The sequence below is a fragment of the Erinaceus europaeus genome, chromosome 7, assembly GCF_950295315.1.
Source record: "Erinaceus europaeus chromosome 7, mEriEur2.1, whole genome shotgun sequence".
In the NCBI taxonomy this organism is placed as follows: Eukaryota; Metazoa; Chordata; class Mammalia; order Eulipotyphla; family Erinaceidae; genus Erinaceus; species Erinaceus europaeus.
In genome coordinates this window covers 40,764,304-40,792,120 of record NC_080168.1, presented here as the reverse complement: position 1 = coordinate 40,792,120, position 27,817 = coordinate 40,764,304, and positions in this window count along the sequence as shown.

Here is a 27,817-nt window from a genome sequence, read left to right as displayed (position 1 = left end):
CTCTTCTGACCTGTAGTGTTTGTATGGAGAAGTCTGCTGCTAATCTTATGGGTTTTCCTTTGTAGGTGACTCTTTGTTTTTCTCTTGCAACCTTCAGGATCCTTTCTTTATCCTTATTCCTTTCCATTCTAAGTATGATACGTCTTGGTGTCTTTAGGTCTGGGTTAATTCTGTTTGGGATCCTCTGGGCTTCTTGAATCTTTATGACTTTGATGTTGTCTAGACTAGAGAAGTTTTCAGCTATTATGGCCTGAAGAATGCTTTCTTCCTCTCCCTCTCTTTCTTCCTCTGGTAAGCCAATTATGCGTATATTGTTTCTTTTAAAGTCATCCCATAGGTCTCTGTTGTTGTTTTCAGCATCTCTTAATCTCTTTTTGAGATCTCTTACTTCTTTTTTAGTTGTCTCTAATTCATCCTCAATCTTGCTAATTCTGTCTTCAGCCTCATTGATTCTATTCTTTCTGCCCTCTACTGTTTTCTGGAGTTCATCTATTTTGTTTCCATGTTCTGATACTGTTTTAGCTTGTTCAGCTAGTTGTGTTCTTAGCTCAGCTATTTCAGCTTTCAGCTCTCTAATAACCTTGAGATAGTTAGTGTTTTCTTCCATAGTCTCATTTGTTGTTCCTGTATTTCTGATTACAATTCTTTCAAACTCTTTACTAAATCCTGTGATTATTTCCTTAGCTAATGTTTGGATGTTGAATTCGTTATTTTGTGCTTCACCCTTTGGGGGGATTTTAGCTGGACTGTTGTCCTGGTTCATTTTTCCAATAATTCTTCTTCTTGGTTTACCCATTTTATATATTATGTTATGAGTTCCCTCTCTTAGTACTTTTCAAATTACTGATCACTATTTCCTGGACTGACTTCTGTCTAAGTAAGGTAATTAAAGGGTTCACAGTGGTGGAAGTTAGCAATCGTTTCAATAGTCTTTTAATCCCTGAGTTGGAGCTCTGCGATTTAAAAGCCTTTTTTTTTTCTTCTCTGTAGGCTATGGGAGCCTGAGGGCTTCTAACTTAATCACTGACTCCTAACCAAGAGATAAAGCAGGGTGTGGCAGAGATAATCCATTGGTTATGTAAAGAGACTTTCACAGCCCCACAGCTATGCCATCAAGGTATAGGTCTTCTCCTGAATTTCCTGGTTAGATCTCTGTCCCCAGGTGTCCCTCCCTGCTGCTGCTCCAGATTTTGAGGGCAATAGCAATGGAGACTCAGAGTTGCACTTGGTGAGTCTCCGGGGAGTCCTCTCCTCCCTTCAGCTGTCCCCTTGTTGGTGGGACAGACTGAAGGTGGTGTCGCAACTGACAGAGCATCAGACTGTTACCAGCCACTTAGTCTCTCTGTCACCAGCCACTTGTGTTCACACTCACCGATGATTTGGTGCGTTCCTGTAGTCGTTCTAGTTCTGTCTTGTTTCAGTCCCACGTGGTCTCCTTTGGTATTCCTAGTTAATCTGGGAGAGGAGAGGAGAGGAGAGAAACAGTTATGCTACTGCTCGTAGCCCCGCCTCCGGAAGTCTCCTCTACAAGTGTCTTTCTTTTCCCCCTCTGCCCTCCTCTCCTCTCTCGATTTCTCTTTGTCCTATCCATCACAACACCAGCAATGGCAAGAATAACAATAACAAATATATCAACAAGGGCAAAAATAGAGAAAATGGCCTCCAGGAGCAGTGTACTCATAGTACAGGCACTAAGCCCCAGCGATAATTCTGGAGGTAATAATAATAATAATAATAATAATGTACTTAAGAAATGTTTTACAGGTGAGGGCAATCTGGCTGCAACATTTGTCAGCCCACTGATCGTCAGGGCTGACTAGGCATCCTGCTGGCTAGGCAGGTGTCCCCCTTTCTCCCTCACCACTCCATGTGCATCCCACCCAAAGTTTCTCACTCTGGTTCCATCAAAGGTATAGGAGTAGCTATGCTTCCCTGCTCGAACCTCCAAACAAGCTTTCCATAAGAATGAATGATTTGATAACATTTTAGAAGAAATCATTACCATGTCTAATTACCTCATTTTTAAATATATTTATTTATTTATTATTGGATAGAGATAGTAAGAAATTGAGAGGTGTGAGGGTGACAGAAAGGGAGAGAGACAGCCAGACACCTGCAGCCATGCTTCCCACTTGTGAAGTTTTCCCCTGCAGCTGGGAACCAGGGGTTTGAACCCTTGCACACTATACTGTGAGCGCTTAACCGGGAGCAGCACCGCCTGACCCCTAATGACTTCATTTTTAACAATGAATAAATTAAATCCTAGAGGAGTTCAGTTATTTCCCCCCAAGGAAATGTAAGAAGAAAAGAAGCTTATTTATATAAATAAAGATGCTTAAATTATCAGTAATACTCTAGTAGGAGAAATAGGGAACAGTAGAGTGAGTATAGTATTTATATTGAATTTCTGTATTTCTTGCCCAACTATTCTGTAAATATAAAACTACTTATAAAATCCCCTATTTGAGATATTGATTGGTATATTGTGTCCAAAAAAGTGTGTTTATTCTAGGAACACAAGGTTGAATTAATACTCAAAGTCGGAGCAATCTAATACAAACTGAAAGAAAAGTACATTATCTTCTCAGGCTCAGAAAAAGCATTAACAGAACTCAACAGCCATTCCTGATTTAGAAAAAAAAAAAATCCTCCAAAAACTGAAACTGGATTTCCTCAAACTGACAAAAAATGTCTACAGAAAGTCTCTAATTCACCCACTTCAGAATAAAGGCTGAATACACTTCCATTAAAATTAGGGACAAAAATGGTAGTGTCCACTCCAACATTTTATGACAATTCTAGCCAGCAAAAACAAGACAGAAAGTGTTGTTTTCGCTGGGCTATGTTGTTTTCGCCCGGCTGGCTTCACGGGTGGATAACAGACGACCAGGGACTCATGGTTGAGCTGTTCGCAGTATCTCTTTATTCATGCAGGACAGGACGCAGCGCAATCTAAGCCGAGCTAAGCTAAACTAAAAACTACTACAAACAATCTTGTCCTTATAAATATACTAGCCCAGTAGGGTGGGAACAGGACGCAGAGAGGGTGGAGAGAAAAGTGACTGGTGAAAATCAGGGTATGACAAGGAGAGGGGGCAGTGCAGGTGAGAATTCTACCACTAAACCACCAATGCCCTGGAGGGAAGGTGGTGCTTGTTAACAGAGGTTATGTAAATAGAATGAAGTGGTTATGTAAATAGAATAGTGTTAAGCAGGGGGGATTTAAACCAAATGAAACAGAAGGAGTCTCATGCATACCAACAAAAAGAAAAGGCTATGGTCCCCAGACCAAGTCGATGGGGTTTACAGTTAACAATATTTATATGCTTTTCCCCTGATCCAGCTTTCTAGTCCTTTTTCCAACTGTGACACCATCTCCTCACACAATAATTTAGGTCACCTGCATATTAGATGTCAGGCTCAGGCAAAAACTGGTAAGTTCATGGACCCCCTTGATATATACCTAAAGTAGACGTACTAGCTTTTTTCAAAACAGAAACCCCAAATATTCATCTGCAATATTCTTGTCTTTAGGTTCATGATTAGTCAACATTTTGTTCTGCTTTATATCTTAACTCTTTCAACCACCAGGTTCCAGATGCTTGAATGATGACAACCAGGCTTCCCTGGGCAGATGACCTCACCGATATGTCCTGGAGCTCCACCTTTCTAGAGCCCTAACCCACTAGGGAAAAAGACAGAGAGGCTAGGAGTATGGATCGACCTGCTAATGCCCATGTTCAGTGGGGAAGCAATTACAGAAGCCAGACCTCCCACCTTCTGCACCCCATGATGACCCTGGGTCCATACTCCCAGAGGGATAAAGAATAGGAAAGCTATCAGGGGAGGGGATGGGATACGGAGTCTTGGTGGTGGGAACTGTGTGGAATTGTACCCTTCTTATCCCATGGTCTTGTCAATATTTTCATTTTATAAATAAAAATTAAAGAAAAAGAAAAAGCACACACATTGTAAGAAAGAAAATGTGAAATTCAGGTGAACAGAAAACCACAAAACATTGCTGAAACTACAGTCATAAGTAAATGGAACAACTAAGTGTACCCATGAATGGGAAGACTTATCTTGTGGAGATAACAAATCTTAGCAACTTAATATTTTAAATAAAATTCAGTAAAAATCTCAAAATACTTTTTATTTTAATGTAAGAGAGATAGAAAGAGAAACCAGAGTGCTGATCAGCTCTGACTTATGATGATGTTGGGGATGAAAGTCTTTTTTGCAGAACCATTATGCTATCTCCCCAGCCCTCAATTTCTAATTTAGAAATTAGAAATTGATAAAATGACTCTAACAGTCATATGGAAATGTGAAGAACCTAGGATCCCAAAACGTCTTTGTAAAAGAGCAAAGCTTCAGGACTATATCTACTTGATTTCAATAACTATAGTAGGCAGAGAAATGACTCAGTGAGACTAATGATTTACTTACAGTTGTTGGCACATGTATGCAAGATAGGTGTCTGCAACACACTTTCACTCCCAAATTAGGCCCATAATCATGTATCAGGACCTGAAAGCCCTCTCTCTGCAATACACCCAAGCACTTCAAGTTTTATTTTATGTTTCCCCTTTCTGTTCTATATAATTTTAAAATTAACTTTAGTGGACCCTATCCAGGGACTCCTGAGATTCCCAAACAGATGATGCGTCTAGACCTCAAATAATTCCCTCTCTCCATTGTTACCAGTCATCTCTATCAGGAACAATGAAAGAGACCCCTTTGTGGGCCCCATAGGACGTTGCCCTCAACGTGGATCAACAATGGTAGAGAATGTTCCATCCTCTGAAGGGAGGATGGACAATATACTCTATGCTACACCTAAGGAAGATGGGTCCTGAAATTGGGGCAGCTTGAATGTTCCTACTCAGGACCACAGAATGGTGAGCTCAGATCTACAGGGATGCAGAGGTCACATAGGCTCCTACGCTGAATATGGGCCCCAGATCACATCAAATCGATGGGGTTGACAATCAACAATATTTATATACCTTTCTCATATTTGGGAGCTACTCTCTTCCCTGAGCCAGCTTTCTGGTCCTTTTTGCAGCCATGACATCATCTCTCCAGACAATAACTTGGATCCACCTGCATATGAGATTTCAGCCTCAGGGAGAAAAAAAAGAAAACTAGTATAGACACAGTTCCTTTGGAATATAACTAAAATATGCCTACTAGCTATCTATAAAACAGAGAACCCCCCTCTCAACTCTTCATCTGCACTATTCCAGCCCTTAGGTTCATGATTAATCAACAATTTGTTTGGCTTTGTATGTTAACTCTCTTTTCAGCCACCAGTTTCTAGCCTTCTTTGGGCAGACAACCCCACAATGTGTCTTGGAGCTCTGATTCCCCAGAACCCCACCCCACTAGGGAAAGAGAGAGACAGACTGGGAGTATGGATCAACCTGCCAATGTCCATGTTCAGTGGGGACACAATTACAGAAGCCAGATCTTTCACCTTCTGCACCGAATAGTGACCCTAGGTCCATTATTCCCAGAGGGTTAAAGAATAAGAAAGCTATCAGGGGAGGGGATGGGTTATGGAATTCTGGTGATGGGAATTGTGTGGGGTTGTACCCCTTTTATCCTATGGTTTTGTGTTTCCTTTTTATAAATAAGTAAATAAATAAACTTTAGTTCATGCCTGAAACTTATAAGATTAGCATAAAATGTATCTTGAACATAAATGTAAAACTTATAGAAAAAAAATGGAAAATCTCCATGATCTTAGGTTTGGCAAGAGTTTGTACTGTGATCTTAAAGTTCATCAATCATTTCTCCTATTCCTATCTAAACTGTTGTCAAATCCCAACCCCATGCTATTCACTTTTTAATTGTAGGGATTGACATGGGTTTTTCTAGGTCTTTTCTATTCCCTTGCTTTGCTCATGTTTTCTATTCATTCCTTGAACATATGGGATATATTTATAATAGCTTCTTTAATGTCTTTGTCTACTTATTCTATCCTCTAGGTTATTCTAAGTCTGTGGTTTTCTCCTTGTTTTGAATGTTACATTTCTGCTTCTTTGTATGACTGATAATTTTTAATTTAATGATAGACATTGTGTGTTTAACATTGGGGGGTGGCTATTATTGGATATATTTACAATCCTTTAAGTGTTTTGGGGTTTTGCAATAGAATAAATTACTTGGAAACACGTTGGTGTTTTAAAGCTTGCTCTTAGTCTAGTTTGGTGGGCACACAACTGCCTTTAGTCTAGGGTTAATTTGGTCCTACTCTTGAGGTGGTATTGGCCCCCCTGCTTTCTTCTGTGTGGGAGGTTGTTCTACTCTGGCTAGTGAGAACATAAACTATTCTGAGACCTCTATTTGCTCCAGTGATTGCTTCACTTGCTCCTTTCCAATGGTTTCTTCTCCTGGTAATTCTCTCAAATTCATGTACCAATTATTATACAGCTAAAAATTACAGTGATCCTTCCGCAGATATGTAGGGGTGTGTGTGTGTGTGTGTGTGTGTGTGTGCATGTGTGTACCTACAGCAGATATGTAGGTGTGTGTTTGCATATTTCTTCTCTGCAGGACTCTGCTCCAGGAAATCCAGCTGCCTTGGCATGTCTGGTATTTTGAATTCTGTCTCCTCAACTCTATGAGATCACCAAACTTTGCTGGTTTGCCTTCCCTGTGCCTTGCCCTGAAAACTTACCTGCTAGGTAAGTTTACCTGCTAGGTAAGTTTAGGCCCAATTTGATTCCATCTCACTTTTTTTTTCAGAGATCTTTTTCCTATACTGACTACTTTCTGTTGTCTAAAAACCAGGGGTTTTGTTTGTTTGTTGTTGTTTCAGCTATTTAAGGGAAAAGAAGAAGTTTAGTCCCTGTTATTACATCATGACCATATGTAGAAGGGGAAGTTGAATGCTTCAACTTTAGACTTGTATTAGAATGTGAATCAGAATACTAGCTCCTTGAAGTTAAAAGCACTTGAACATCAGGAGCAAAACCTGGAACATAGTAGGCAGTCAGTGAACATTGAATGAGTGGGGCCCCATTTCCTCCCAACATTGTGAATTTTCTTCCTTCCAATTCTAATTTCCCAAATGGGCCAAGAACACTATCAGTTCTCTTCTCTGAAATATGTGTGTTTCTGTCTCCATCTTGTGATTACCATTCACATTTCATTTCTCAACTGTTGGGGGGGGGGGACCTACATAAGGTATAGGCAATTCTGTTAACTGAATCTCATAATTCCCTAACCAAAAACTCTAAGACTTCAGGAATATAAGTTCTATGCTCTACCACTGAGCTATATTACTGGCTTGTTATTGCTGATTTGAAAGAGAACACTTCTTTTTAACTTTGGAATAATGACTCTGTATCCTTGCATCCTATTAGAACTAGGCAACACTCACCACTTTGCTAACAGTCCTTGGACTCCTGTAATCTACCAGGGGCCAAATAGATAAAGGCTTGGGACATTGGAATTTTTGAAAGGGGTTTGAGGTATCTCCTTTCAGATTTTGATGAAGTCATGAGCAACAGGTCTGCTTATTTAAAAACACTGTTGAGACATAAAACCTTATTTTCCAGTTTTTTTCTGGGACCTATCAGCTAATATTTGAACATTTACTTCTAGATAGCACACATTAAATATATTTCTCATTTAAAGGTACCCTGGTACAGGAGACTGGCTCACTTAATGGTGGCCTCTTTGGTCACTATCAAGCCACCCCATCACCTGGGGCCCAAGTCAGGGAATCCTAGGATTTCCTCATAGCTATGATGGAGCGAGACCTCTAACAGACTCCTGTCTCCACCATCATTGGTCACTTTCCTCAGAAATGTCTTAAGCTCTTTCAAGGCCCTCTCCAGGACCTTGCCCTCACTCTAAAGTAGCAAAAGTAAGGATTGCCCCACTTTCCAAAGGGAGGATGGGTCATACTATCTGCCATGGACTGCAAGCTCATATTGACAGAAACTCAGAGGTTATATGGGTTCCTTCGATAAACATTAATATATATGGGCCCTGGGCTGACCCAATCTGAATTGATGTGATAAACAGTTACTTGTGTTTATATATTTTCTTCAAGTCTGGGAGCTACTCTCTGCCCTAACCCAGATTTCTAGTTCTATTCTCAACTTTGACTACATCTTCCCAGAAAATATTTTTAGTCCACCTGCAGGTTAGCTATCAAGCTCAGGCAAAAATCACTGAAGTCATGGACTCCTACATACCTAAAATAGAGTTCTTAGCTTCTTACCACCCTAAAATACCTATTCCCTCCTGCTCTATTCCTACTTTTTTGTTCCTACTTATTAAATATTTTGTCCTACCTCATAATTGGCTGCCTTTCAGACACCAAGTTGCAGTTGCTACTATGCTTTGTACTATGCACTTAACCTAGTACGCCACTGCCCAGCCCCCATAATTGCTACTATAATTCCATCCTGAACTCAGTGGGCAGACAACTTTACCAATATGTCCTTGAAACCCACCTCTCCAGAACCCTACCCCACTAGAAACAAGCTGGGGGTACAGTTTGAATCTGCCAAAGCCCATATCCAACAGAGAAGCAATTACAGAAGCCAGACTCCTTTCTTCTGCACCCCAAAAATAATTTTAGCCCATACTCCCAGAGGGGGAGAAATATTAGGGGAAGATGACTAAAGGGCTCTGGAACCCAATTTCATCAGGACTTAGAGAAAGAAGAGGAAAAAGGAAAGACATCTGGAAGTAGTAATAGATATAGGTGTCACTTAAAAAGGAATAGAAATACAGATCCAAGAAGGATGACAGAGGAACTAGTGGGGGTTGTATTGTTATATGGAAAACTGGGAAATGCTATCTATGCATGTACAAACTATTGTATTTACTGTCAAGTGTAAAACATTAATTTCCCAATAAAGAAATTTAAAAAACAAGTAATAGGAATGTTCCTACTCATGACCACAGAATGTGAGCTCAGATCTACAGGGATGCAGAGGTCACATAGGCTCCTAAGCTGAATATGGGCCCCAGATCAAATCAAACTGATGGGGCTTACAGTCAACAATATTTATACCCCTTTCTCATATTAGGTAGCTACACATTTCCCTGACGCAGCTTTTTGTTCCTTTTCTAGCCATGACATCATCTCCCTGACAATAACTAGGATCCACCTGCATATCAGATGTCAGGCTCAGGAAAACAAAAACAAAAACTAGTATAGCCACAGGCCCTTTGGAATATAACTAAAATATACCTACTAGCTATCTACAAAATGGAGAAAAACCCCCCCCCCCAACACTTCATCTGCACTATTCCAGCCTTTAGGTCCATGATTGGTCAACCATTTGTTTGGCTTTGTATGTTAACTCTCTTTTCAGCCACCAGGTTCCAGATGCTACCATGATGCCAACCAGACTTCCCTGGACAGATGACCCCACCAATGTGTTCTGGAGCTCCGCTTCCCCAGAGCCCCACCCTACTAGGGAAAGAGAGAGGCAGGCTGGGAATATGGATCGACCATTCAATGCCCATGTTCAGCAGGGAAGCAATTACAGAAGCCAGACCTTCCACCTTCTGCATTCCACAATGACCTTGGGTCCATACTCCCAGAGGGTTAAAGAATAGGAAAGCTATCGGAGAGGATGGGATACGGAGGTCTGATGGTGGGAATTGTGTGAAGTTGTACTCCTCTTATCCTATGATTTTGTCAATGTTTCCTTTTTATAAATAAATTTTTTTTTAAAAAAAGAATAGGAAAGCTATCAGGGGAGGGGATGGGATATGGAGATCTGGTGGTGGGAATTGTGTGGAGTTGTACCCCTCTTATCCTATCTTATCCTATGGTTTTGTTAATGTCTCCTTTTTTAAAATAAATAAATGATAAAAAAAAATGGAATAGAAGGTAAGACCAGAGGGGAAAATGGGCAAATACATAGATATGGATAGATAGATGATAGATATGGATAGATAGATGATAGATAGATAGTTATAGACATAATAGTCAACCCATAGCTGTGACATTGGGAGAACCACTGCAGCTTCTAATGGGGGAATGGGAACACGAAACTCTGGTGGTTGGAACAGTGTAGAATTATATCCCTGTTATTTTGTAATTTTGTAAATCACCAATAATAATAAATAAATAAATAAATAATAAAGGTTCCCTGGCACATACAGTTGGTAGGGATGTAAATTGAAGCATTCTCAATGAAAAACGGCAGGGGAATTCCTTTAAAAAAATAAGAATGATAATATCATGTACTCCAATAGTACCATGCCTAGGCATTTGTTCGAAGGATATAAAAGCACTAACTGAAGAGCATATGCTTATGGTGGTGGTGTGGGAAATTGATCCTGTAATTTTGAAGCCTCAGGCATGAGAGTCTCTTTGCATAACCATTATGCTATCTTTCACTCCCCCAACCCCCAGAAAGGATATTTGTAGGACCAGTAAGATAATTCACTTGGATTATATGCTTGCTTTGTCATACTCACTACCCAGGTGTATGCCTTACCCCCTTGTCCTGAATGTATCTTCATTTTTTAATTTTAAAATTTTTTTCAAAGCATTTATTTATTTATTTCCTTTCGTTGCCTTGTTGTTTTTATTGTTGTAGTTATTATTTTTATTAATGTCATTGTTGTTGGATAGGACAGAGAGAAATGAAGAGAGGAGGGGAAAGCAGAAGAGGAGAGAAAGACACCTGCAAACCTGCTTCACCGCCTGTGAAGCGATTCCTCTGCAAGTGAAGTGAGATCCTTCTGTGGCTTTGTGCCACCTGTGCTTAACCTGCTGCACTACCACCCGACTCCGAAGGTATCTTCAGTCCTGTGGTATCTTTGTATTTGTCTCTACCTCCATCTTTCTATCTGAGCAGTGAAATCATAGTGATAAACAAATCTATATATCTATATCTATCCCCATACTCATAGCAACATATTCTGAATAGATGACTAGTGGATGTCTAGATAAACAATACAGACAAACAATACTTCTCTCTCATAAAAAGGAGGAGGAGGGAGTCGGGCTGTAATGCAGCGGGTTAAGCACAGATAGCGCAAAGCACAAGGACTTGCTTAAGGATCCCGGTTAAAGCCTCAGGCTCCCCACCTTCCAGGGAAGTCATTTCACAGGCGGTGAAGCAGGTCTGCAGGTGTCTATCTTTCTCTCCCCCTCTCTGTCTTCCTCTCCTCCCTCCATTTCTCTCTGTCCTATCCGACAACGATGACATCAATAACTACAACAATAAAACAACAAAGGCAACAAAAGGGAATAAATAAATAAATATTTAGGAAGAGTAAAAAGAAGAAGAAAATGAAAAAGGAGTAGGAGGAGGAGAAGGAAGGAGGAAAAGATAAAACTGTGTTTGGGTGGCAAAACAGAACCAACTTTAGGTGACCTAAGTGAAGACATACTTGTCTTTCTTTTGGTAGATAATGCACAGGGGACCCAGGAGAGCATAAGACATCATGAAGTAAAGGTTTTAGGGAATTTATTAGAATAAACAAGTTAATAGTTCCAAAGAGACAGGAAGGGTGGCCAGTGAAAAGGAACCATCTGCCTCACAGGTGAGACAGGAAGGAATGTCAGCAAGGAGAGAGCTAACTGCCTGCTTGGTAGGCAGGAATGCATTTGGTTATATACATTTCAGTGAAAACCAGGTTTTCATTGAAAAACTGGGTTTTCTGTGGAATAGTCAAGGGAAGGGTTATACGGCTAGCCAGCCTGGCATCAGGGCAGATTTCTGTCATATTCAGTTGCCTCCTATTCAATTGCCAGGAGAGGAAACCTTTTCTTTTGGTATGCAGAATGGCTAGAAACAGACTATTAATTTTTTGTTTTGTTTTGTTTTTGTTTTTCAACATGAAGATTTTATTGCACATGTTGTAGAAGGGAAATACTTTTTTTTTCATTGAAGAATAAAATTTTTTTTATTAAACTCCAATCCTAGCAAGCAGTTAAAATATTACAGATGGTATTTAAAGCATTAGACATTACCTTTTAAAAATTGTTGACTTTCAGCTGAAATTCAGATCAATTAACTATGCTTGATATTCTAGTAGAAATTGATTTTACATTCTTTTTTTAAAAAACATTTTATAGCTTACTAGCTCTACAAAACAGAGACACCCCCCCCCCAACTCTTCATCTACACTATTCCAGTCTTTAGGTTCATGATTAGTCAACAATTTGTTTGGCTTTATATGTTAATTCTCTTTTTAGCCACCAGGTTCTAGATGCTAGAATGATGCCAACTGGACTTCCCCAGAACCCCGTCCCACTAGGGAAAGAGAGAGGCAGGCTGGGAGAATGGATTAACCTGTCAATGCCCAAGTTCAGCGGGGAAGCAGTTACAGAATCCAGACCTTCCACCTTCTGCCTTCCATAATGACCTTGGGTCCATACTCCCAAAGGGTTAAAGAATAGAAAGACTATCAAGGGAGGGGATGGGATACAGAGTTCTAGTGGTGGGAATTGTGTGGAGTTGTACCACTCTTATCCTATGGTTTTGTCAATGTTTCCTTTTTCTATTTTTTTTTTTTTTGCCTTGAGGGTTATTGCTGGAGCTCCTGCCTGCACTATGAATACACTGCTCCTGGAGGTCATTTCACCCTCCTTTTTTACCCTTGTTGTTGTAGCCTTGTTGTGGTTATTATTGTTGTCGACGATGTCTTTCGTTGTTGGATAGGACAGAGAGAAACGGAGAGAGGAGGAGGAGACAGAGAGGGAGAGAGAAAGATAGACACCTGCAGACCTGCTTCAAAACTTGTGAAACGACTCCCCTGAAGGTGGGGAGGCAGGGTTTAACAGGGATCCTTACACTGGTCCTTGCGCTTTGCACCATGTGCACTTAACCAGTTGCGCCACTGCCTGACCTCCAATGTTTCCTTTTTATAAATAAAATAAAATAAAATACTTTATTTTTTAATATTTATTTATTCCCTTTTGTTGCCCTTATTATTGTTATTGTTGTTATTGCTGTTGTTGTTGTTGGATAGGACACAGAGAAATTGGGAGAGGACGGGAAGACAGAGGGAGAGAAAGACACCAGCAGACCTGCTTCACCGCTTGTGAAGTGACCCCCGACCCCCATCCCCCCCCGCAGGGTCTGCAGCTTTGTGCCATGGGCGCTTAACATGGTGAGTTGTTCCCGGTCCCAGTACCATTTTCTTTATACTGCTAGTTTTTGCACTGGTAAATGTTGTAAGCCTGGCAATTTTCACTGGCCTACCTCTGAACCTACAAAAGCTCTACTATAATTTTATGCTACAAAACCAAGTGAAATAAGGAAGCACAAGGCAGTTATTTAATGGTTCTACTCACAGGTGGAGTGTAGATAGTCAAAGCAACAAACTGGAAAAAAAAAACTTCCTAGATTTGGTGAAAACCATGGTGGCTACTACAGTGGAAAGTTGGTGGGAGGAATGGATAGATGGATAGAGGAGTCATTTTGATGGTTTGATGGCACTGGTGGTAGGTGTAGTGAATCATATACACATACAGAGTTGTCAAGCTATCTCCCTGAAATTCTACAGTATTGTCATTCAATGCTAAATCAATTAAAACTGTATTTCTCATAGAGGCTAGTCTCCTAAAAGTCAGACATTTTTAAAAGCACATGCCATTTGTGCTTTAAAAGGTTGAAACTGAGTAGATTAAAAAAAAAGATCTCTTATAATTTCTTTCCTTTAAGTAAAATAATGGAATTAAAGATTTTTAGAATACCCTGCCCACAGAGATCAATAAAACAATGACAGTAGTAACAAAATGAAATTATGTAAAGCTTACTTATTGAGCAGAAATTGAGTTTGATTTTATGGATCAGAAAGACTGAAACATTTTGACCACAAAACTTCTAAGGTACAGAAGGGAATGGAATATAGGGATGAAATAATTTATTTCTCCCTCCTTTTATTTGCGCTAGTAATTTGAGGGCAGAGGCTTTCACTGTTGGCTGTAATTATTAGGCCAAGAGATTTTAGTTGACATAAGATTGCAACATTCAGTATGCAGGAAAAAAAAAACAGGACAAATCAAAGTCAAAATAAGTTTCTCCTCCTGGAGATATTAGACCAGTGGGAACAACTTGTTCACTAATTGCACAGATGAAGTCATTTTTGTTGTACTAATATTAAAGGCTTGACATGAGAATCTTTCAGTTCAATCTTGTTCTGCTACATAATGTCAGTGACAGGTATTTAAGAACTGCCTGTTCTGTCCAAAAGGTTCACTGTCTACTGAGGACTCTCAGACTGTCTATAGACGTAGTTAAACTGCTCTCAGTGCTTTGAAGCACAGCAGACCCTCCATGTGGCAGGCACACTCAAGGTTGTAATTCTCCCCTTTGGATTTCATAATCATCACTTAACTTTGGAATTTTTTTCTTCTTTGCTCACTTATACTTCAAAGACAGTGAACAAGATTTTGCTTTTTCTTAAGAGGCCACTTTTATTTAAAAACAAACTTCCTTGCTTCCTAAATGCAAAGAGCCTTGCAAAACATAGTAAAATATTTTACATGGTGTCTCAGATCCTTCCCTAAGTTTATTTTCATTGTATAATCAGTTCCATTTGGCGGAGAATCCTTGAGGCGATTTCACATTCAGTTAAATGCTAACACACACAGCAAATTTGTAGAGTTGGGAGAGTTGTTGGTGTGAAGCAGGAAGGTTCTGCAAAATTAGGGCAAATTAAGCTAAAGGTCAGTATTATAATCAAATGTTACAATTTCCACAAGTCCATGGGAAAAAAAGAATTAGAAGCCCGGTTGTTGAATCCAGGAATGTCCTTTCAAAACAGTTACTTGCTGTTCACCAATGTGAAAGCAAAATGATCCTTCAAGTACTCTGGCTTTTGAGAATTTGTGATTGTTATTTGATGTTCTAATAGAGACATTGGCTCCAAACACTTTGTAGGGAGGAGTATTTTGCTGCTGCTTCTTTAAAAAGGTTGAGTCTATTTAAACATGTCAGGCTACAGCTTAGCCTGATAAGAATATTATTAATGAGATCTTGTCCCCTCATCATATTTCTTGCCTTTTAATGGCCCCAAATAATAAACTTTCAGTTTTTTTGGTTCAAATAATTTTTATAATATGCAAACTGTACAGAACACCATAGTCATTAAAACAGGCCTGCAGCTGCACTAATCTCTATGGGAACATGAACAGACAGATAAACAGTTCTGGAGAAGAGACAAGAATGCTTTAACCTGTTTATTGCACGTTGAATTTCTTCCCACTGACTATGTTGACAACTTCCCTACCCTACCAAGAAAAAAGTTCAGAAAAACCAGAAGAGACAGAACTGCCTTATTTTTGCCGTCGAAAACGCTGTCATTTCATCCAATAGAAGAGTAGTATAAAGATAGATAATTACTGTAAATCTTCTCATAGCTATGGTTTGAAAAGATTATTTTAATAATACATTGTATTTAACATGGTAAATCTAAAATAGTCTCATATCAGCACATAACCCATACAGAAAGCACTAATATATTGTGTGTTACATTCATATAAATTTTATATTAATAAAATAATATAAATAAATATATAAATAATAAAATTATAAACAATACATTATTAATATTTATATATTAATTAATATATTGTGTGTGTATGTTACATCCATATAAATTTTTCTTCTGGTTGTCAGAAAATCCATATAAATTTTTCTTCTGGTAGTCCAGGGAGAACAGAAGCAACCAGTGGCACAGCTATATATAAATAATGTTGGAACTTCCGGAGGTGGAGCTACGAGCAGCAGCAGATTGCTTTCTCTCCTCTCCTCTCCTCTCCTCTCCTCTCCTCTCCTCTCCTCTCCTCTCCTCTCCTCTCCTCTACCGGATCAATGAGGAATACCAAAGGAGACCACCCGGGACCGAAACAAGACAGGACTAGAATGACCACAGGAACCCACTAAATCACTGGTGAGTACAATCACGTGTGGCTGGTGACAGAGAGGAGAGAAGAGCCTAAGGAGAGATTAAGTGACTGCTAACAGTCCAGCAGTTTATCAGTTGAGACACCACCTCCAGTCTGCTCCACCAACAAGGGGACAGCTGAAGGGAGGTGAGGACTCCCCAGAGACTCACCAAGTGCAACTCTGAGTCTCCATTGCTACTACCCTCAGAATCTGGAGCAGCAACAGGGAGGGACACCAGGGGACAGAGATCTAACCAGGAAACTCAGGAGAAGACCTATACCTCTGTGGCATAGCTGAGGGGCTGTGAAAATCTCTTTGCATAACCAATGGATTATCTCTGCCACACCTTGCTTTATTTCTTGGTCTGGAGTCAGTGATTAAGCTGAAGCCTATTGATAGTTTAAAAGCCCACAGGCTCCCATAGCCTACAGGGAAGAAAAAAAAAAGAGAGAGAGGCTTTTAAACCACTGATCTCCAACTCAGGGATTCAAATACTATTGAAACAGCTGTTAACTTCCACCACTGTGAACCCTTTAATTAACTTACTTAGACACAAGTCAATCCAGGCAATAGCGATCAGTAATTTGAAAAGTACTGATAAAAGGAACTCATAACATAATATATAAAATGGATAAAACACAAGAAGAAATATTGGAGAATTGAACCAGGACAAGAGTCCAGCTAAAAGTCCTCCAGAGGGTGAAGCACAAAATAACGAGTTCAACATCCAAATATTAGCTAAGGAAATAATAATAGGAGTGAGTAAAGAGTTTGAAAGAATTGTAATCAGAAATACAGGAACAACAAATGAGACTATGGAAGAAAATACTATCTCATGGTTATTAGAGAGTGGAAAGCTGAAATCGCTGAGCTAAGAATGCACGTAGTTGAACAAGCTAAAACAGGATCAGAACAGGGCAACAAAATAGATGAACTCCAGAAAACAGTAGAGGGCAGAGAGAATAGAAGCAATGAGGCTGAAGACAGAATTAGCAAGATTGAGGATGAATTTAGAGACACCTAAAAAAGAAGTAAGAGATCTCAAAAAGAGATTAATAAATGCTGAAAACAACAACAGAGTCCTATGGGATGACTTCAAAAGAAACAATATACGCATTATTGGCATACCAGAGGAAGAAAGAGAAGGAGAGGAAGAAAGCATTTTCCAGGCCATAATAGCTGAAAACTTCTCTAGTCTAGACAACATCAAAGACATAAAGATTCAAGAAGCCCAGAGGATCCCAAACAGAATTAACCCAGACCTAAAGACACCAAGACGTATCATACTTAGAATGGAAAGGAATAAGGATAAAGAAAGGATCCTGAAGGTTGCAAGAGAAAAACAAAGAGTCACCTACAAAGGAAAACCCATAAGATTAGCAGCAGACTTCTCCATACTAACACTACAGACCAGAAGAGAATGGCAAGATATCTATCGAGTGCTCAATGAGACAGGCTTTCAACCAAGAATACTATATCCTGCTAGACTGTCATTCAGACGATATGGAGGCATCAAAACCTTCTCAGACAAGCAACAGTTGAAGGAATCAACTATCACCAAGCCTCCCCTGATGTTGGTATGCTTCTAATTCTGCTTCTAAAAACCCCTTCTGTTTCATTGGTTTAATACCCCTGCTTAACACTGTATTCTATTTACATAACCACTTCTTCTTCTTCTAGCATTTGCCCTTCTTCCGTAGCCAGTCAACAGCGTCAGGTTGAGCCTGATGTAAAGTCTCGAGACCTCCTTTGAATCTGGAGAGGTGGCAGTCATTGACTATGTGGGTCATAGTCTGTCTGTAGCCGCAGGGGCAATTCGGGTCATCTCTGGCTCCCCAGCGATGGAACATAGCGGCGCACCGGCCATGGCCTGTTCGATACTGATTGAGGAGGGCCCAATCATAATGTTCTAGGTCAAAGCTGGGTTGACGCTTTCCAGGGGTCTGTGATGAGGTGTTTGTTCTTTACCTCAGCTGACAGCCAACTGTTTCCAAGAGTCTGGAACAGAGAAGTTCAGTGTAGGCATAGGGGACCAGATTGGGTGACGAGACGTCAAGCGTTGGACAGGGTGGGCGAAGATATCCGCGTATATTGGCAGGTCCAGTCGAGTGTAGACATGGGAAATGAACTTAGATGATGCCGCATCCCGACGAATATCTGGCGGGGCAATGTTGCTAAGAACTGGCAGCCATGGAACTGGGGTGGAACGGATGGTTCCAGAAATTATATATTATATTCCTCTCATGGAGGAATATAATTTGGAATCGACCAAGTGGACATGGGGGCTACGGAACCATACTGGGGCACAGTATTCTGCAGTGGAATAGCATAATGCCAGAGATGATGATCGTAGTGTGGAAGCGCTCACGCCCCATGAGGAGCTGGCCAGTCTTGCAATGATGTTATTCCTCGTGCCCACCTTTGCTGCAGTTTTTATGAGATGTTTGTGAAATGACAGAGTGTGATCGAAAGTAACGCCAAGATAGACTGGCTGGGCTTCATGCCGGATTCTCGTACCGCCAAGCTGCACATTAAGCTCACGTGGGCCGAGGCATGGTGTAGATGGAAAACAGATGGTACCGTTTTTGCAGTGCTAGGGATTAGTCACCATTTTTTTACAGTAATCAGATATCAGAGACATGTCTTTCTTGAGTGTTTCTTCGAGGATGTCAAACTTGGATGCCTGAGTTGCACAGCAGATGTCATCGGCGTAGATGAACTTCCTTGAAGTAGTTTCTGGAAGGTCATTGATGTAAATATTAAATAGCGTAGGAGCCAGAACAGAGCCCTGGGGGAGGCCACTTGAAACAAGTCTCCATCTGCCAGACTTGTCACCCAGATGCACCCGGAATCTTCTGTTTTGGAGAAGAAACAATATAGTGTTGGCCACCCATGGAGGCAGGCATCTTGAGATCTTGACTAGGAGACCACGGTGCCAGACCATGTCATAGGCTGCTGTGAGATCCACAAAGACAGCACCCGTCTTTAAATTCTTCTGGAATCCATTATCAATGTAAGTTGAGAGGGCCAGGGCTTGTTCGCAGGTAGATCTTCCTGGGCGGAAACCAGCTTGGGCAGGTGATAGGAATTTCTCTGTAAGATGAGAAATACGTGACATAACCACTGTATTCTATTCACATAACCACTGCAGGGGATTGGTTTAATCCCCACTGGTTCATGATGTGTTTTAGCTCCGCCCCCTCTCCTGTCACACCCTGATTTTCACCAGTCACTTTTCTCTCCACCCTCTCTACGTCACATCCTGTTCACACCCTACTTGGAAAGTATATATAAGGACAGCATTGTTAGTTTTAGTTTTAGTTTAGCTTAGCTTGGCATAGATTGTGCTGTGTCCTGCATGAATAAAGAGATACTGCGTACAGCCCAGCCATGAGTCTTTGGTCATCTGTCTCTGCCCGCGAAGTTAGTCCAACACCCTGAAAGAAGTTCTGAAAGGTCTTCTATAAACAGTCAGACTATCATAAATAGGCCATATATCAGAACACTCTAAAACTACAAGAATGGCATTAAAATATCTTCAATCTTTGATATCAATAAATGTCAATGGCCTGAATTCACCTATTAAAAGACACAGAGTAGGAAGATGGATCAGAAAACACAACCCAACAATATGCTGTCTACAGGAAACCCACCTAACTCAACAAGACAAACACAGACTTAAAGTGAAAGGATGGAAAACTATCATACAAGCCAATGGCCCACAAAAAAGGGCAGGAATAGCTATTCTCATATCTGACATGATAGACTTTAAAATAGAGAAGATTAAAAAAGATAGGAATGGACACTACTTAATGCTCAGAGGATCAGTCAATCAAGAGGACTTAACAATTATTAACATCTATGCACCCAATGGGAAGCCATCTAAATACATCAAACTTCTACTGAAAGAGCAACAGCAATGTATTAACAGACACACAGTCATAGTAGGGGACTTCAACATCCCACCCTCTCAACTTGACAGATCATATAGGCAGAAAATCAATAAAGACATAAGGGAGCTAAATGAAGAGATAGATAAACTGGAACTATTGGACATTTTCAGAGTGATTCATCCCAAGAAACTGGAATACACATTTTACTCAAATCCACATGGGTCATTCTCTAGGATACACCATATGTTAGGCCACAAAGACAGCATCAGCCAATTCAAGAGCATTGAAATCACCCCAAGCATCTTCTCAGACCACAGTGGAATTAAACTAACACTTACCAATCAACAAAAGATTAGTAACAGTCCCAAAATGTGGAAGCTCAACAGTACACTTCTTAACAACCTCTGGGTCAAAGAGGAAATCAGAGAAGAAATCAAAATGTTTCGAGACTTCAATGAAAATGAAGACACAAGCTATCAAATATTTGGGACACAGCTACAGCAGTCCTAAGAGGGAAGTTCATAGTGATACAAGCACACATTAGAAAACAAGAAAAAGCACAAATAAACAGCCTGAATGCACATCTTAAAGACCTAGAAGAAGAACAACAAAGGAACCCTAAAGCAACGAGAAGGACAGAAATCACTAAAGTTAGGGCAGAAATAAATAACATTGAGAATAAGAAAACCATACAAAAGATCAAGAAAGTAAATGTTGCTTCTTCGAAAGAGTAAACAAAATCAACAAACCTTTAGCCAGACTCACAAAACAAAAAAGGGAGAAGACCCAAATAAATCAGATAGTAAATGAAAGAGGAGGTATCACAACAGACACCACAGAAATTCAACATATCGTGCGAGGCTTCTATGAACAACTATATGCCACCAAGCTAGAGAACCTGGAAGAAATGGACTATTTCCTAGATATCTACCAACTTCCAAAACTAAGTAAAGAGGAAGTGGATAACATGAACAGGCCCACCACAGATAATGAAATTGAAACAGTTATCAACAATCTCCCCAAAAATTAAGTCCTGGACCAGATGGTTTTACAAATGAATTCTGCAAAACCTTCAAAGAGGAACTAATACCTCTACTTTTAAAAGTCTTCCAGAAGATTGAAGACACTGGAATACTCCCTGCCAGCTTCTATGAAGCCAACATCAATCACTCTGATACCAAAAGCAGACAGGGACACAACCAAAAAAGAAAACTACAGACCAATATCTCTGATGAACATAGATGTGAAAATATTGAACAAAGGTCCAGCCAATGGGATACAGCAGTAAATCAAAAAGATTGTTCATCATGACCAAGTGGGGTTTATCCCAGGCATGCAAGGTTGGTTTAATATACGTAAATCAATCAATGTGATCACCACATCAACAAAAGCAAGACCAAAAACCACATGGTCATATCAATAGATGCAGAGAAAGCCTTTGACAAAAAACAACATCCCTTTATGATTAAAACACTACAAAAAATGGGAATAGATGGAAAATTCCTGAAGATAGTGGAGTCTATATATAGCAAACATCATACTTAATGGTGAAAAACTGGAAGCATTTCCACTCAGATCTGGTACTAGATAGGGATGCCCACTATCACCATTCCTTTTCAACATAGTGTTGGAAGTTCTTGCCATAGCAATCAGGCAGGAGCAAGGAATTAAAGGCATACAGATTGGAAGAGAAGAAGTCAAACTCTCCTTATTTGCAGATGACATGATAGTATCCATGGAAAAACCTAAGGAATCCAGCAAGAAGCTTTTGGAAATCATTAGGCAATACAATAAGCTGTCAGGCTATAAAATTAACATTCAAAAGTCAGTGGCATTCCTCTATGCAAACACTAAGTTAGAAGAAATTGAAATCCAGAAATCAATTCCTTTTACTATAGCAACAAAAAAAATAAAATATCTAGGAGTAAATCTAACCAAAGAAGTGAAAGACTTGTATACTGAAAAATATGAGTCACTACTCAAATAAATTGAAAAATACACAAATAAGTGGAAAGATATTCCATGTTCATGTGTTGGAAGAATTATCATCATCAAAATGAATATATTACCCAGAGCCATCTACAAATTTAATGCTATCCCCATCAAGATCCCAAGCACATTTTTTAGGAGAATAGAACAAATGCTACAAATGTTTATCTGGATCAACCAGAAAAGACCTAGAATTGCCAAAACAATCTTGAGGAAAAAGAACAGAACCGGAGGCATCACACTCCCAGATCTCAAACTGTATTATAGCGCCATTGTCACCAAAACTGCTTGGTACTGGAACATGAAGAGACACATTGACTAGTCGAATAGAATTGAGAACCCAGAAATGAGGCCCCACACCTACGGACATCTAATCTTTGACAAAGGTGCCCAGACTATTAAATGGGGGAAAGAAGAGTCTCTTCAACAAATGGTGTTGGAAACAATGGGTTGAAACATACAGAAGAATGAAATTGAACCACTGTATTTCACCAAATACAAAAGAAAATTCCAAGTGGATCAAGGACTTGGATGTTAGACCACAAACTATCATATACTTAGAAGAACATATTGGCAGAACTTTTTCCGCATAAATTTTAAAGACATTTTCAATGAAACGAATCCAATTACAAAGAAGACTAAGGCAAGCATAAACCTATGGATTACATCAAATTAAAAAGCTTCTTCACAGCAAAAGAAAGCACTACCCAAACCAAGAGACCCCTCACAGAATGGGAGAAGATCTTTACATGCCATACATCAGATAAGAGTTTAATAACCAACATATATAAAGAGCTTGCCAGACTCAACAACAAGACAACAAATAACCCCATCAAAAAATGGGGGGAGGACATGGACAGAATATTCACCACAGAAGAGATCCAAAAGGCCAAGAAACACATGAAAAAATGCTCCTAGTCTCTGATTGTTAGAGAAATGCAAATAAAGACAACAACGAGATACCACTTCACTCCTGTGAGAATGTCATACATCAGAAAAGGTAATAGCAGCAAATTCTGGAGAGGGTGTGGGGTCAAAGGAACCCTCCTACACTGCTGGTGGGAATGTCAATTGCTCCAACCTCTGTGGAGAACAGTTTGGAAAGCTCTCAGAAGGCTAGAAATGGACCTACCCTATGACCCTGCAATTCCTTTCCTGGGGATATATGCTAAGGAACCCAACAGATCCATCCAAAAAGATCTGTGGCAGCACAATTTGTAATAGCCAAAACCTGGAAGCAACCCAGGTGTCCAACAACAGATGAGTGGCTGAGCACGTTGTGGTATATATACACAATGGAATACTACTCAGCTGTAAAAAATGGTGACTTCACCGTTTTCAGCCGATCTTGGATGGACCTTGAAAAATTCATGTTATGTGAAATAAGTCAGAAACAGAAGGATGAATATGGGATGATCTCACTCTCAGGCAGAAGTTGAAAAACAAGATCAGAAACGAAAACAGAAGTAGAACCTGAAATATAATCGGCATATCGCTCCAAAGTAAAAGACTCTGGGGTGGGAGTGGGTGGGTGGGGAGAATACAGGTCCATGAATGATGATAAATGACATAGTGGGGGTTGTATTGTTAAATGGGAACCTGGGGAATGTTATGCATGTACAAACTATTGTATTTACTGTTGAATATAAAACATTAATTCTCCAATGAAGAAATAAAAAATTTAAAAAATTAAAAATAAATAAATAAATAATGTCAAAGGACATAAATTATGTGATATTGTGTATGATACAGCAAATCCTTACAAAGGGATATTTCAAAGTTAACCCAATTGCCAAATAATATGATTATCACAATAATTGTCTATTGTCTTCTTAAACCCTAAGACAGCAGGAACCTCCTGCTTCCTCTTTAGAGCCTACATTTCCCCCAGTCCTGGAACCTCTAGGGTGGGACTCACTTTCCTGCATGCTTCTCTCAACTCATACCAAATGATACTGCATCCGCCAGTCCCAACCTAATCAATGCAATGAGTACCACCTCAGCATGCTTCACTTCAGACTGTGTCCAGAGACCTCAGGCATGGAATGTCAACCCTTCACCCTCATTACTAGGGTGAGACCTTTCCTTTCATGGTATTCTCTAATTCCATTCCAGGAGGTTCACTTCCTAATAAAATCCCAAAACCTAGATATAGACCAGGTCCCATAAGATAGAGCATATGTTACATATATTCGTTAGGGCAAAATATATACCTGAAAGCGGAAACACACAATAGTCTGTATTCAGTATAAAGTTCATAATGAAATAGTGTCTACTTAGACTTAGATAACTTCCTCAGCGATTTCCTATTACAGTTCTCTCACTCCAAAGCTAACCTCATCAAAGCAAGGACTGCAAAAGCTGAATAAGGGCAAGAGACTAGCATACTTTAGCAATGACGCTTTAGTCACTATCAGGCCACCCCATCAGCTGGGGCCCTAATCGGGGAGTCCTGAGATTCCCAAACAGACATGATGGTCCTAGACCTCGAATAAATCCCTCTCTCCATTGTTACTGGTCATTCCTATCAGGAACAACACAACAGACCCCTTTGTGGGCCCCCATAGGACCTTGCCCTCAATGTGGATCAACAACAGTAGAGAATGTTCCATCCTCTGAAGGGAGGATGGACAACATACTCTATGCTACACCTGAGGAAGATGGGTCCTGATATTGGGGCAGCATGGAACGTTCTTACTTAAGACCACAGAATGGTGAGCTCAGATCTACAGGGACGCAGAGGTCACATAGGCTCCTAAGCTGAATATAGGCCCCAGATCACATCAAACCGATGGGGCTTACAGTCAACAGTATATAATATACCCCTTCCCCATATTAGGGAGCTACTCTCTTCCCTGATCCAGCTTTCTGCCAGCCATAATATTACCTCCCCAGACAATAATTAGGATCCACCTGCATATCAGATTTCAGGCTCAGGAAAACACAAACAAAACTAGTATAACCATAGGCCCTTTGGAATATAACTAAAATATGCCTAATAGTTATCTACAAAATGGAGGGCCTCCCAATACTTCATCTACACTATTCCAGCCTTTAGGTCCATGATTGGTCAATAATTTGTTTGGCTTTGTATGTTAACCATCTTTTCAACCACCAGTTTCCAGATGCTAGTGTGATGCCAACCACACTTCCTTGGACAGACAACCCCACTAATGTGTCTTGGAGCTCTGCTTCCCCAGAACCCTTCCCCATCAGGGAAATAGAAAGACAGGCTGGGAATATGGATCAACTTGTCAATGTCCATGTTCAGCGGGGAAGCAATTACAGAAGCGGACCTTCCACTTTCTGCATCCCACAATGACCCTGGGTCCATACTCCCAGAGGGTTAAAGAAAAGGAAAGCTATCATGGGAGGGGATGGGATACAGAGTTCTGGTGGTGGGAACTGTGTGGAGTTGTACCCCTCTTATCGTATGGTTTTGTCAGTGTTTCCTTTTTATAAATAAAAAATTAAATTAAAAAAGAAATAGTCTCCTCAATGGAGAGGTTTTTTTTTTTTTTTTCCTCCAGGGTTACTGCTGGGCTCGGTGCCTGCACCATGAATCCACCGCTCCTGGAGGCCATCCCTCCCCCCCCTTTTGTTGCCCTTGTTGTTGTAGCCTCCTTGTGGTTATTATTATTATTGCCATTGTTGATGTTGTTCATTGTTGGATAGGACAGAGAGAAATGGAGAGAGGAGGGGAAGACAGAGAAGGGGAGAGAAAGATAGACACCTACAGACCTGCTTCACCACCCGTGAAGCGGCTCCCCATCGGGGGCTCAAACCGGGATCCCTACACCGGCCCCTGCACTTTGCACCACATGCGCTTAACCCACTGCGCCACGGCCCGACCCCCAATGAAGAGTTTTTGAAAACAAAAATTCTATTAGACCTTTTTAAAGCTTCATAGCCCTTCCCCCTCAAGAACCTGCGGTGTCTAGAATGATCCTAGTTCAAGATGTTCTGTATGCAGGTTCCTTGGAACCTGGTGGTATTTTCTTTCACATTGTACCCCAGGCCAAAGATGAGTCTTGACTTCTGGCTACACTATTAATCTTCTAGAACCTATCATACTTCAGGAGCTCCAGTTCAACAATCTAAAGCCAATTTGACTCCAAGGAGTAGGAAAAGGCATTCTACTAGGACAGAAGTTTCTATCAACCTGAACCACTGACCAATCAACACTCACCCAGTGCCTGAAATAAGCTAAGCACTGGCCTGGCCCACAACTTCATTGGTTCTCAGCATCCCTACCTCTGCCTCCAGTCATGTTCTAGTCATCTCCATCAGTCTTGAGACAGCTTACTAAAGCATATCTGATTCCCTAATAGACCTCTGAGATCCTAGAGACCACTAATGAAAGTGTTGCATGTAGTGCCTGCCCACTCCACTGAGTCCCAACATATCTCTCAAGCTACTTTCCTCACTGACCAGCCTCAGCCCACAATCTCTACTCTTGCCTTTCTCCCATTCCCTGGCTGTGCCATGTCATTCTTTCCTACCAGGCTTCCTTTACCTAGAAAGTATTTCCCCCTTTATTGTAAAACTCTACTCATCCATTCACTGAATTCTAGTGTCCCTACTTGCACTTGTGGTGCAATGCTATTCTGGTGACACCTTTGTTTCTGATAGAAAACATCAAGATCCATCTTATGTCCTGGGGAGGTTTTCTCTGTTGTCTTACTCATTATCTCCTCTCTCTCCTCCCCCCCCCCCCGTCTTTCTTCTGCCTCCAGAGTTATAAGATTATCACTGGGGCTTAGTGCCAGCATTAGGAATCCACCTTTCCTGGTGGCCTTTTTTTTTTTTTTATTGCACAGAGAAATTGAGAGGGGAGGGAGGGAAAGACACCTGCAGACCTGCTTCACCACTAGTAGAGAATCCCCCCTGCAGGTAGAGAAAGGCAAGGGGCAGGGGGAGGTGTCTTGAACCAGGGTCCATAAGCATATCATTGCTTATTATTATGTGCACTTAATACTGCCCAGCTCCCTCATTATCTCTTTTCAAAGAGGAACTTCTACTAACCCGTGAGCCACTCCAACTTTATTTTAATTTTTATTTATAAAAAGGAAACACTGACAAAAAACATAGGATAGGAGGGGTACAACTCCACACAATTCCCACCATCAGAACTCCATATCCTATCCTCTCCCCTGATATCTTTCCTATTCTTTATCCCTCTAGGAATATGGGCCCAGGATCTTTATGGGGTGCAGTAATTGCTTCCCTGCTGAACATGGGCATTGGCAGGTTGATCCATACTCCCAGCCTGTGTCTCTCTTTCCATAGTGGGGCAGAGCTCTGGGGAAACGAAGTTCCAGGACACATTGGTGAGGTCATCTGCCCAGGAAAGTCTGATAGGCATCATGTTAGCATCTGGAACCTGGTGGCTGAAAAAAGAGTTAACATATAGAATGAAACAAATTATTGACTAATCTTGAACCTAAAGGCTGGAATAGTTCATATCAAGAGTTGAGGGGTCTTCATTTTGTAGATAGTTAGTAGTCCTATTTTAGTTATATACCAAAGGGCTTGTGGCTATACTAGTTGTTTTTTTTTCCCTGAGTCTGAAGTCTGATATGCAGGTGGATCCAAGTTATTGTCTGGGGAGATAATGTCACGGCTGCAAAAAGGACCAGAAAGCTGGATCTGGGGAAAGAGTAGCTCCTAAATATGAGAAAGGTGTATAAATATTGTTGACAGTCAACCTCATCTATTTGATGTGATCTGGGGCCCATATTCAGCTTAGGAGCCTATATGACCTCTGCATCCCTGTAGATCTGAGCTCACCATTCTGTGGTCATGAGTAGGACGTTCCAAGCTGCCCCAATATCAGGACCCATCTTCCTCAGATGTAGCATAGAGTATGTTGTCCATCCTCCCTTCAGAGGATGGAACATTCTCTACTGTTGTTGATCCACATTGAGGGCAAGGCCCTATGGGGGCCCACAAATGAATCTATTGTGTTGTTCCTGATAGAGATGACCAGTAACAATGGAGAGAGGGATCTATTTGAGGTCTAGGATTGTCATGTCTGTTTGGGAA